The sequence below is a fragment of the Corvus brachyrhynchos genome, unplaced genomic scaffold, assembly GCF_000691975.1.
Source record: "Corvus brachyrhynchos isolate BGI_N302 unplaced genomic scaffold, ASM69197v1 scaffold239, whole genome shotgun sequence".
NCBI classification, from domain to species: domain Eukaryota; kingdom Metazoa; phylum Chordata; class Aves; order Passeriformes; family Corvidae; genus Corvus; species Corvus brachyrhynchos.
In genome coordinates, this window is record NW_008246057.1 from 8,322,143 (window position 1) to 8,335,016 (window position 12,874).

Consider the following 12,874-nt stretch of genomic DNA (forward strand, 5'->3'; position numbering starts at 1 on the left):
TTCATTAATTATTAATAAAAGATTCAAGTGTGTTACAGGTGTATATGGTATGTGCCATGGATGATTATGAACACCTCAGTAAAATGTATTATATTCACTTCCTGTCTATGACTACAAATGATAAAATTACTTGTCAAATTCTGTAATCGTATCTTTAAAATAATCATTTATTAACCACATGCTAAGTACATATTAGATGTTTATCAGCTATTTAGAAAGTTATCTTTAAAACAAAGTTTATACCCTGTCAATGGATGGGCAAATGTCATGTGAAAATACACAGCCTCACTGTATTTTATTGATTCATTCTCAGAAAAATAGATTTATTTGGGATTAACATATGATATTATAATTATTTTTTGAAGTATATGTGTTTCATTTTGCTGCAAAATTTGTACTGATAAGTAGACATTGCTAGACAGAAGTCCCGGCTGTGGTTATTTTCTACTTAAGTGCTTCTTTAGGCACTGCTAGACTAATTGCAAAAGCTAACCACCTCAAGACAAGGAACAAATAGTTACATGTTAACTGAGACTGTGTGAGTTGCAATCTCACTGAATCCTTTTGAATAAAGCAAAGACAGTTAGATTGATGAGAAAACCATGTATCTTCCTACAGTGAATAATGAAAAGGAGACAGCTTTCTGAAGGAATCCATTTCTGGACAGGTCTTTTTCCAAACCAATGTGATCTGATAATAGGTTTGGGGAATATGTGCCTGCATGCATATATAGACGTAGAGCACCATGTGATTGCAGCTGTCAATTCTTCAACTCAGGAGTAAGAGTATGTTATTGATTACAAAAATCTGGGAGCCACTTAAAACCAGGGGAATTTTAGAAAAATAGTTGAACTTTAGAACTACACAAGCCTCTCTCCAACCTGTTAAGATCATTCTGAATGGCTGAACACTAACAAAGCCAGGTCTCAGAAATCTCTGACCCAGGGGACCTGGGTAAAGGAATATTGAAATGAAGATTTTCCCTTGTTCAAGGAGGATTGGATTAGAGAATACCTGAGCAAACCTGACATTCACAAGTCCACAGGTCCTGACAAGATGCATCCATGAATGCTAAGAGAGTTGGTGGACACCACAGCAAAGTCACTCTTAATCGTCTTTGAACGGCCGTGGCAGTTAGGAAAGGTGACTGGGAGAAACCAAATCTCACAACATCATTACACCCAGAGCAGGGAGTGTGGACTGTGTGAGTGGACAGTGAGATGGATTGAGAAGTGGCTTGAACAGCAGATCCCAGAGGGTTGTAATCAGTGGCACCGTGTCTGGTTGGAGGCCTGTCCCTGGTGGTGTTCCCCAAGGTTCAGTACTGGGCACTCTATGAAATTATTCATTGGTGACTTGGATGAATGGTTAGAGTGCCTCCTCAGCAAGTTTGCTGATGACACAAAGCCAGGAGGTTTTCCTGGCTTCTGAGAGATCTGTAGACTGGTCTGCACCTAGGACTTAGGGAAGTATGCAGTAAATTCCTGGCTACATTTTAAATACATTTTTATATTGCCTATCTCATAATCTTCTTCCTGCTCCTCTGCAGTGAGTATTAGCTTCAAATGGACTAGGGATCCTTTAAACAATTAAACATTTAAGGGCCCTTTGTCATATTGTTCATTCAAGACATATTAATCTGGTTAAACCTGGCACTGAAGTTGGTATTAATTTGAATTATAACAGGAATATTAGTTTTGACTGTTAGTAGAACTCTCCTAGTGGCTCCAACTTGATTATTGTGTGGTAGATTCTTTTTATAATTTTTTTTTTTTTTTTTTACCTGTTATGGGACATTGAAATTGTATAAATGTACAAAAATTAATACTAAACAGAGTAGCGATACCCAAACATTGTCATTGATTCTAAAAACAGCTGAAAAGGCACTTCACTAAAATATGACATCTGTTAACAACCTATCATAAAGTAATTGTCCCACAGAGCATTTTTTGTGTACTGAATTCACTACTTTATTCTGTAGTGGAATTCAGTTCTTACCTATGGTACCTAAAGCTTCAAATCTAATAGGTGTATAGGTTCTGTGTGACGAAGAGGAAGGAGGGAAAGCACCTTGAGGAGATTCTAGAGAGAGAAAAGTCAGTATTTTATTTCAGTATATGCAAGTGAAGCATAATTTAACCCAGGCTTTAAAGCAATCAAAAAAAAAAAAAAAAAAATCTGTGAGCGTCATGTTCTGATTTTTAGATAAAATAATCCTGAGGCATTTCACAAAGGTATAGATTAAATGTTCATTACGTAAATGTACTTCCTCATCAGTCTATTCTTTGTTCACTTGGATAAATTGGTACACTGTTTTCATGTCAAACAACTCCCGATTTTAAATAAATAATTCAACGAGATACACTTGTCCACAGTACATGAAAAAGGGAAACAAATTGGAAAGAAATGTCAGTAAATTGACAATATTAAATGTCAATCAACTTACTCTGATTGCATAAACAAGGAAAGGGAAACACCAACAGTTCTAAAGGGTGCTAACATTTAAGTTGTTACAATAGCACATAAACCCTTAGTAATGTAAGAAAAATGTGCCCCATAATGACAGAAAACAAAACACTACCTCTATCATGTCATAATATCAGCATTATTTTTGGGTTTAATAACAATAAAAGGAGGCAATTAGCTTGTATATTTATGAAACACACTGAAGCATTGCAATAAGAAGAAATAATATTACTGTCTGTTACATCAGATCCATTTTGTTTGAAATTGTGTCTCAGGGGTTGATATTAACAACTTTGGAGAAAGAGAAAATAATCACTGTAATAGGCACTTGTAGAAAACCCTGGCCAAAGGACACATTTTTATCCAGTTGTTGCTCCAGTAGTGGTTAAATAAGTCAATGGGGGAATAAATGTCTATCGATTCTATTTATTTTGTTTGAAGATGTTTTGGTTATTCAAACACTTTCCTTCATCTCTCTATTTATGATATTTAAAATGTAGAAGTATCTTTGCATTGTACAAAATGTTTTTCTTCATCTGAAACCTTGTGTAACCTTTGAGAAAACGGTAAGTGTTTTTTTTAGTTTCACACTGCTGGCTCTTCCACAGAAGCTGTTATTAACAGAAAGTCACTTTGCTCCTTGTCTTCCTATCTATTAGAGAAGAAATATTTTCTGGAAACCAGATAATGATTTTTCAACAGAGATTTTGAAAGAGAAAAGGAGAAGATTTTATGGTGCTTCAGATTTCTTTGTTCAAAAATTGTTTGTTTGATTAGATTTAAAGGATAAATTTAGGATTATTTTTCTGGGACTACAGAGTAAATTAAAAGCTGAAATAGACTTTTCCAATTGTATATTATATATTTATTTATTATCTGTTTCCATAATACAGAAAATAATATTAGTTAATGATAAATTAAACAGTAGCACTTAAAAAAAAAAGAAAAAGTAAAGAAAAATGAAAAGCCACAAATATATAGTAGAGGTAATAACAGAACAAGCCAATTTTTTATTACAAAATGCTGAAGGAACCCCTTAGTTAATATTTAGAAATTTACAATAAAAATATATATTTGCACATATGTTTTGTATTCTTTTAAATTATCTTATTATTGTCATGTTTAATACAACTGAATGAGGAAAGACATTTAGCTGAGTAACACTAAACATTCTATGTTTCACTCAAGCATTTATTAGGCTACTGCTAATTAGAGTGGAGTTTTTCAACTATAACAGTACATGTTCCACTTTATTATACAATTAGGGATGCAATATGAATATTTCATGCCTTCATTAGCTTTGCTGTACACAGAAGGAGTTACATCTCCTACAAACAACAAAATCAAAAGGTTCTAAAGGTCCAACAGGGAAGAATCAAGTTTACATCTGTATTAATGTAGGTTGAAGATAGGTTGAAGAAAACGCTGGGAACAAAGCAAATTTTATTTTATGCCAATATTTACATATGTTGAATGCATGTAAACATAAAGAAGGGGAGAAATTAAAAGTAAGATGAAGAGAAACAAGCAATGAAGATATAAGTTAGGGAGAAGGAAAACAGTGAATATTCAATTTGTATTTTTTTTGCCAACCCTCCAAACTTATTTCTCTGGTTTCTTTGCAGATATCATGTCATAGATAAGGCAGACTTGAAGACACTCCAGTTCAAGAGGGTAGATGGTCTTGGCCTCTGATGGTGTCTCAAGTCAAATTGTCTGGTAGCTTAGGGAGGAAGTAGCTATCAAGCAAACAGACACCAGATTAAATTTACATGCTATGTGGCTCCTTGCCACTAGGTACTACCAAAAAAAAAAAAAAATCAGCAGGCATGGAAGGAAAAATATTTGTAGAAAACTGTGAAACAATGTAAAAAGTGATTCTGTTCATCTTTTAGGTTTCATGTGCAAAACAAATTACTAAAGGAAATATTTTCAGATATTGATAAGTGTCTGGGCTTCAAAACACACCTGTGGTCTAAAACTGCCACAGGTCTGGAATTAACATACCTAAGATGCAGCGAAATGTACTGTGGGAATCTTATAGCTGTGTTTTCATGAGACAGCCAAACTATTCAAAGTCAGCAGGCACTCACCTCCAGTATTCTCCATCCTTTTTGTCTGTCCCCATCCTCCACTTCACTTCCATTTCACTGCCTCTGCTTTCAGTCACATATTCTTTACTTTGACCCAGCTTGTACTCTCACATGGTTGCTTGTGCGAGTTGATGTCTCCCTGCCTGTTACTCACTTATGGTTTGTAGTGTGATCAGGTGAACTTCGTGTTAGCAGCTCAGAAGGGTAGGAACAGGAGGAGGACCTCGTGCTTTCCCTAGTTATGAGCTGTGTATTTGGGTACAGCTGCTTCCTGAACTCTTAGTCTTGGAGTTACAACTGCTTTGAAATTGTCTGAAATTGAAGCTTTACTCAGGTGGCTGTGCTCTTACTAATTACCACTTGCAGTAATTGATTGTGTTTCAATATTCCTTTGACTAATTCTTTAAAACAGGTTTCATAGCTTGCCTAAGGAACGCACAAATTGTTTGCTGACAGCAACCATCCTAAAGCCAGACTGGAAGGATGTGGACAGCAGTCAGTGTGCCATGAGTCACAGCCAAGGAAATGGCCAGCAGGGAGTCTGCAGGATTACTGGCAGAAAGGCTGGGAGTGCAAGGAACAACAACACTACCATTGTCCTTGGTTTGGAGACTGAGCTTTCCAATCAATACATGTCTATCCAAACAGTCCGAGTTTGAGAGAAACCTGCATTTCCTTTCGCACTCATGTGCGAAGAGGACAGAAATCCAGAATGCCATTACAATTGTCTAGAGTAAGTAGAAAGAACTTCCTATCCCTCAAAGTCTTTCTATTTTTACTTTAGTGTACATATTTCCATAATAAGTGTTGTGATACATATTTCCCTACTGATTTTGGACTCTGCAGTTGTGCTTTTTCCAGAGGATGCTTTCCCCAACCCCATCTCCACTTTTCACTAGTGATGTTTTTGTAACTTTTGTAAATACCCAGTCATGAGCTCTGTGATAAAAATATCCAAGAATATTATCCTTCCCTCCTAGTAGACAGGCTGCTCTCAACTTCAGCTGAGTTCAAAAGACACGTTTTCCAGGGAAGTGGGGAGAGGTGTTATGACACAGGGAGAAACATGGAAGACACGCTTTCTTCTGGGGACAGGTGAAAAGTCTGTCTCTGAGCATTTCTCAAGATTTCTCAAGACTGTACTGTTTATAAAAGAATTAGAACAAATGAGGCAGAAAATGATAGAGGAGAAAGAGGCTGGAAACAAAATCATCTTTCTAATTTATGCATCTAATGGGCTTGTTGTAATTCAGCTCTCCTTTAGACAGTAGTTAAAATATCCTCTTTGTATATTTGCTATCTATACAAAATAATTCCTGAGACCTTTCTTCCCTTTCTTTCCTTAAGGAAACATTCTTAGGTGTTGGAGAAAGGAGTATTCCCAAAGCAGTCCTCAGCTGCAGTCATTGAGTTATGTAGCCATGCTGCTTGTAAGATGGAGATTGACATACGTGTGGCAGAGGTTGTCATCCAGTGGTTTCCAAAACTGATGCTGTCAATATTTAATGAGGGGAAAGACCACGTTCTATGTACTTTTCCTCTTTTTGTGTATGAATTGTTCTGATCAGGTCTCTGTAGAATACTTAGGTGCTCTTTCTCCTTGTATTTGCTTTAGATCTGGTGAATTTTACAGGTTAAAAATGATCCAAAATTAAATGCAGATGAAGTGTTTAAACACTTTCCCAAATGGAGACACAAGACCAAGTTTGTAAGGGTCAGGGAAGTCAGAAAACTGAGGACCCAAGAGTTACAAGAGAAGATTTTTCCTGAGTTTTAAAGAACAAAGTCGTGGCATTTCAACTCAAATACCAACCCATATTTTGAGTGCTACATTATTTCATCTAGTTTATTTATTGAGGGTTATTATGCTTTGTGTTAAACAACAAGAAATGTTTTGATTGCTTTCTGCAATAAACATTATTGCATATTCTGTGACCATTATGAAGGAAAGAAAATATTAATCTCTTAAATGTTCTTCAAGTCTTTATTCTCTTTTTGCGCACCTCTAAATACTGAGATGCTACTGAAATACTTGATATGCTATATACATATATCAATGACTTGATAGTTATATACATAAATTCCAAGAAAGTACACTATTAATTGATTAGAACAATGGAAAGTGGGGGTTGATGCAGATTCTTCAAATACTGTTATGAGGGGTAATTTATCCCTCATGCTCACTTTCCACTAGAACAGGCAAGTAAATAATTTTTCATATATGGGCTTATCTAAAATCTCATCTTAAAATCTTAGTAGAAATTGTCTGAAGCAGATATAATCAGTCTTTTATCAGTCAAATAAGATGTCCCCGATCTGTCATATTAAATCATCTCATTAATATATTGTCATCAGAGAAGGTGCTTTCACATGTTTGGAGCTGTTGTGAACTGCTCACCAATACTACCGCCTTCTGACAGAAGAAAACATTTGTGGGATAAAACACAACACCCCACCATATATGTTTAAAATCTTACCAAAGATAAAGTGTAAAATAGAAGAGTATGCTTTGGTGGAGAGACAGTAATAACTGTGAGCCTTGGTTGCAGTATGGGTATCTGTTGTTGGGCCAGCCTGTTCAGAAATTCATCCCTGTTTATGTGGCAATGCCCAGTCTTCACAGGTGAGCTTTTCTCATGATTGCAGAAATCACTGGGGGAGCCACCAGCCAGGCAGGAGCTGCCTTCTGTCTCTTTGTTGCCCCCACATCATGCTGGGTGTCAGTGCCCAGGCACTGGCTCTGGGCTCTGGGAGGGGAGGCCACAGATTTCAGCCAGTTCCAACCCCCTCACCACAGGGCACAGCTGAGCCCCTCAACCAAGGAGGCAGAGCCTCTGTAAAGGGACACAGTGCAGGAGTGCAGGCTGTAAGGAGTGAGGAAAACTGGTGTAAACAGAGCAGTTTAAAGCAAAATAATTTTGAGCCAGTGTGCAACTGAAAGAAAAATGAGAAAGATCATTGATTGTCAAAGATTTGGTTTGTTTCAATAACATTATTTTAATTTTCTTAGCATGATTTTTCTCTGGAAATTATTTTTTTCTTTTCTTTTTATTAGTGTTGCTCATGTATATGGGTTTCCAGACTAGAATAAATGGTTTCACAATTAACAGAAATGCACTTGGACTTGATGAAGCAGCATTTCAAAAGCTGTGTTGTAGGTAACACAATCTGTTATGTTCTACCAGCACCAGAAACCCCAGATTCGTACAACCACATTTGACAATCAGTGAATGTGTTTGGGCTCCTGCTAAAATTGACCCTGGCTTAAGCACACAGCAGAGGTGAGTTTTCCTGTGCCTGTACCGACGTTCCTTCTGTTATACACCAGCATAATCAGCAATCAAGTGGTAAACTATGTGCCTAATATACAAAGTGTAGCTGAGATTATTACAATATCTTTGTTTTTTTCTCTGGCAGCGTTGTCTCAGGAATATCTGTTTCATCTGGCTTGGAAAGAAAGATGTTAAAACTCTTTCAGCATTTTCAGATGTCCGAATCCTTCCCATGTCATGCAGTGGCTCCAGCTTTTTTTTGACTGAATGACAACCACTTCTTCTCTGGAGCTAGACTTATCTGATCAAGTGGTGAAAATACAAAAATGAAGAAACCATGCATCTTAAACATTATTTTCACACTTGCCTTCCTCCTCTGAAGTGAGTTTTTCTTCAGTCATCAAGCATCAGCCAAATGTTCATCAGACATGTAAACAACATGGTTTGTGGGAGACATCTCTTCAGTCTGTACCCATTACTAGAGCATCCAAACCTGACTCCAAATAGTTTCCTGGCTGCACTTATGCTGTTTTTTAAGTTTTGCATTCAGATAACTGGATATACATCTAATCTCAGGGGAAAAAAGCTGTCTTTGCCTTTTAGTCCAGATATCAGTTTGCTTCTACTTGATTTGTAGACTGGGCAGAGATAGATGGAGTATGACACATAGTTTGCCTTCTTTTGCCTATCATCTGCCATTTCAGCCCCGCAGAGACTTCATGGGTGGTATAAGTTAGCTTTGAGTACCTTCCCAAACATCCAGACGGATCTTGGCCAGGGCATCTGGAGAATGGGAAGGCCACATGCAGGAATTTCAGTTTCATTTACTGTTCATTTACACAGTTCATGGTCTTTTATGCAGTCTAGACAACCATGTCTTTGAGTCTAGTCTATGAGAGAAAATGATACTTCCTAGAATTCAAGCAGTCTAATAAAATATATGAATCATATCAAAATCTGCTCTTTTCTGTATACATGTAGTTTAGTTGACATGGTGGTGGGTGTTCAGTCAGAAGTCAGACTCAGTGATCTTGGAGCGTTCCATTCTAGTGCAGACATGTGTTTTCCCTCTTGCAACACCAAAGGATTTCACTGCAAACCTTATTCACCAGTATTCACTTCACGTTATGGAAGCAGTCACTGTTTGTATCGAGGATCAGAGGAACCCAAAAATTCTGACTTTAGGGTTCTGCAAACTTATTTAAAGGCTCTCTGTCACAGAAAAGCAGTCTGGGATCTCACATTATCAGGCTAACTATTGACAGTCTATTCTCAGTTGAATTATTGGCTATTGTATAACAGGGTTTTGCTCAATATTCAGATTATGATGATGTCATTAAACTGTAAATCCATGTTCATTGCTGCCTAGCTGTCTAAAACTTTATTGTGAAAGCTCAATGTAAACTTTGGATTCAAAATCTTTCAGGCAAGACTGTTGATTTTAAAATGGCAAACGAAGATTTTTTCCTAAATTGCTTGTCATATGCTTTATGGGTCCAGCCCTAAGGTCCTGTCATAGTAAAATTAAATGCAAGTCTGCAGAGCAACAACTGAAGATACAATTCTTATTGTCACTTCCTACCCAAATACAAAGTTAGGTAAGTTTCATCTCTGCACATACTTATTTTTCTAGAAGGTGCTTTGCTAATCAGTAATCCCAGAGAAAAATTGCTACTAGACAAGGTAAGCAGAATGGGCTGGCACTGCTGTGGACTCCAGAGCTACCTCTGAATTGTGGAAATCTGAACTCACTTGCAAGACAGAGTCCTGCTTGAACCAATGTGTAGAGATGTACTGTGAATGGGATGGTCAAGTTACACAGCCACAGTCTCCTCACCACGCTTCATATGAGCTTCTTATTTGCCAGGGACACTTAGCTGGTGGCTATGCTGTTTCTAGGATGTTTTGGTCATGAAGGATACAGGCCTGACATGTGGGTCTGGAGACAGCCCTGTTGTAGTGCTTGAACATGTTTGCACTGAGCCCTCTCTGCAGATGATCCACTGGGACAGAAGTCCTGGCTTAGGTGCAGTCAATGAGAGCTCTGCTGGGAGGAGCAACTGCTGTAGAAAATAGCAGGGGGTGGGTTGGAGCGTTTCTATAGAACTCAGGGCCCGTTAAGTAAAACACCATGTTTTGATGACTAATGGCTCTCAGGGGATGTCCTGGGAACATCTGTTCTGGACTGTTTCCTGGCTATCAATGAAGAAATTTCTGTTTAATCATGTCTCTTTACTGAAATTTCAAAACATGCAATCAGCATTAGAAATTGCCTCTTTGATCCATTTTTGGTACATGTGGGAAGGAAAGGCTTCACTTAGCTCCAGCCATGAACAGGATAAACTAAATTCTTCCTCCTGTAGATTCTAATGGGTTGATGTGAAAAATGGACATTTGTCAGACTAACTCTTCCATGTAGAAGTCTTTTCCCAACCTCATGTAAACTGCACTTGGGAACACTCGATCCTCTTAACACAACATATCTTCTTATTTTTATGCTTGATGCTAACTACAATTAAACAGAATTAAATAATTAACAAGAGCATTGTTGCATTGCAGTCTCTCAACCGTTGTTCCAGTGGGAGAGGACAGTAAGACCTTTAAGCAGCTGCAAGGAAGAAACAGCTGACAACCTTTGTTGGGTGTAAATGTGAAACGTACATTCAGTTTACTTGTTTATCTTTTGTTCTAACATCTGTGACTTAGTCTATATGCCACCAGCAATTACTTGTAAAATTCTGGTAAAGAAAATAAAATATGATTACAAGTAGGAAAGCAAATATGATGAGTTATCATGGCCATTATAGAACAAGAATACTGATCTGGCACTCTTCAAATTGCTTAACTACACTGCAAATGCAATCAATCAGCTTTATTTGTGTAATATATTGACTCCTTTTAAATATTTTTTTATATCTTCTAACAAAATATGTCCTTTATTAGATCAATTTTCATTGTGTACTCCTCTTTTTTGGTGTCTCTTTTTCTCACTCTCTCTCAAAGCCTTGTTTCTAGGAGAGCTCTCATATCAAAAATGTTGCCCCAAGCTGTTAGCACTTCATGGTTCATCTGGCAGGAAATGGAACTTCAATTGGGAGGGAGAATATAGGTTTTCATTAATGTCTCTCAAAACCAAGTACCAAAATTCTTTATTCTCCACTAATTTTCAGGGTCAAATTAAAGTGGGTCAAAGAGTGAGAAGTATTAGGGTGGCTGTTTTCAAAATGCATTAGCCTCTGCATTGTTGCAAGGATGTCTTATGGTAGTTTCTCTGTGTTTAGTAGCATGTGCAGTAACCTTTCCTCCTCTTGTAATTACTTTCGCTCTTTAATTGCCTCTATCCTCTGCTCCGAATGTCAGGTTTCCAATGGAAGGTGGTCTTATTAAGGGAGAAATGAGAATAATAAGTAAGAGGGATTTTCCATGTTGATATGTGATGCACTAGAGAAAGGTAGGAAAGAGATTGAGTGAACAATTGCTCTGAGCAAAGCATGCTTGTAGTCACGTGAAGTGTGGATTTTTCAATTAAAAGATTTTTTTTTCAATATGTTAGTAATATTACAGTTCATACATTAACAGTATTTTATTTTTTATTTACTTTTTCATTAGTTGGGTTTGTTAACAACTTCAGTAAAACTGATCTTTCTACAAAAATTGTTTTCTGTAACACATTCTCCCCTGCTTTTTTTGTGTAACCCAGGCCTTGACTTATGACGGTATCTTGTTACAAATGCACCTTTCTAACTGGAGTTAGTTTTGATACATCAAGAGTAAACATAAGATAATAAACTTTTGATCAAGTGGAAGGTCGTGTTTCCCTTTACACTGATGATATCTGTCACCTTTGTGAGCTAAAATTGTCAAATCCAGAGTTAAAGGAAAAGGGTTACTGATACTATGAGGAGGGTTAGTTATTTTTCATTAGACTTAAATTTTGTTGTTCGACATGCATCAAAAAGAGATTAGTTCTTTGTAATCCTGTCCTCACCAATATTAAAACCATAAGTCTGTAATCAACCTCAGTCAATGCAATAAGAATTCAGGATGCAGCTCTTCCTTTCTTCTTGTGCAGGTGTGGTCCTTTTGATATCATTGGTGGTAGAGCAGAGCAAAAGACAAATCTATGTGATATTTGGTATCATCAGAGTTCTCTGACACAAATATTCCATCCACAATGGCCTGACCACATCACCCATATTCACAAAGCATATTACTAAAAGCAATTCAACAAGGAACCTCAGTGACATGGAAAAAGTTAAAAACAGCGAAGAATCTGAGCAGTCCCAATTAGGCTATGCTGACTTTCATCAGATAAGTTAATTAGGTATTTAATGATTGCATAGAAGGAACTAGTAGAGTAGATTGGAATTTCCAGTATCTACAGCATGAAACCCTCTTGCACAGGAATAAGCACACAAAATCTACCATATGGCCACACCTTTCTTTGTGTGGAAAAGAAGTCTGACCAACAACCTACCCAAAGGAACGTGGAGACATTCCTGGTTTAGTAGCTTAAACTCAGCATCTATTTACTACTGCTTGCCATTTCACTTTCCCTTCACATGTACTCCATTGCAAGTAGGAAAAAATAATAAGAACGACAAAATGTTCTCTGGATACAATCTCTGCATGGTCTGGAGACTGTCACGCTTTTGTTGTTGGACAGCTGCAGTAGCCCAATGCTGACAAGATATCAGTAGCTTACATGCTTTGCTAGATCTCTATTAATGCAGGAGTTTTTCTTCAGACTACAGCTTTTTCCAAGCCTGTCAAATGCTTATAGCATTATTTAATTATATCTCTAGCTTTCATGTAAGTAGATATATAGACTGAAAAAATAAAAACTATGCACCCATTTGTCTCCCTCATGTTTTTTCACACAGTGACTAGCAGTGGAAGCAAAAGTAGGCTTTATGAGAATTTCTTACATATTTAATCCAAACAAAAACCACATGTACATGTTTTTCAACCCATTCTTGGACTTGCCATTGATTTGATCTGAATCTGAAATGCAGGCAAGTGCAGAAGTGGAACTTATAGCAG

General features: G+C 37.2%; 1 long non-coding RNA gene across 1 annotated transcript in view; it reads left to right on the plus strand.

Moving 5' to 3' along the window:
• The window catches only part of LOC108449562, a 43,220-nt gene extending 31,609 nt beyond the window's left edge, over window positions 1–11,611 (plus strand). The window contains exons 5-7 of the long non-coding RNA XR_001865777.1: window positions 4,972–5,292; window positions 7,745–7,840; window positions 7,977–11,611. This is a non-coding gene — a long non-coding RNA (uncharacterized LOC108449562). The remainder of the gene's footprint in view (window positions 1–4,971; window positions 5,293–7,744; window positions 7,841–7,976) is intronic.
• The last annotated feature ends 1,263 nt before the right edge of the window (window positions 11,612–12,874 follow it).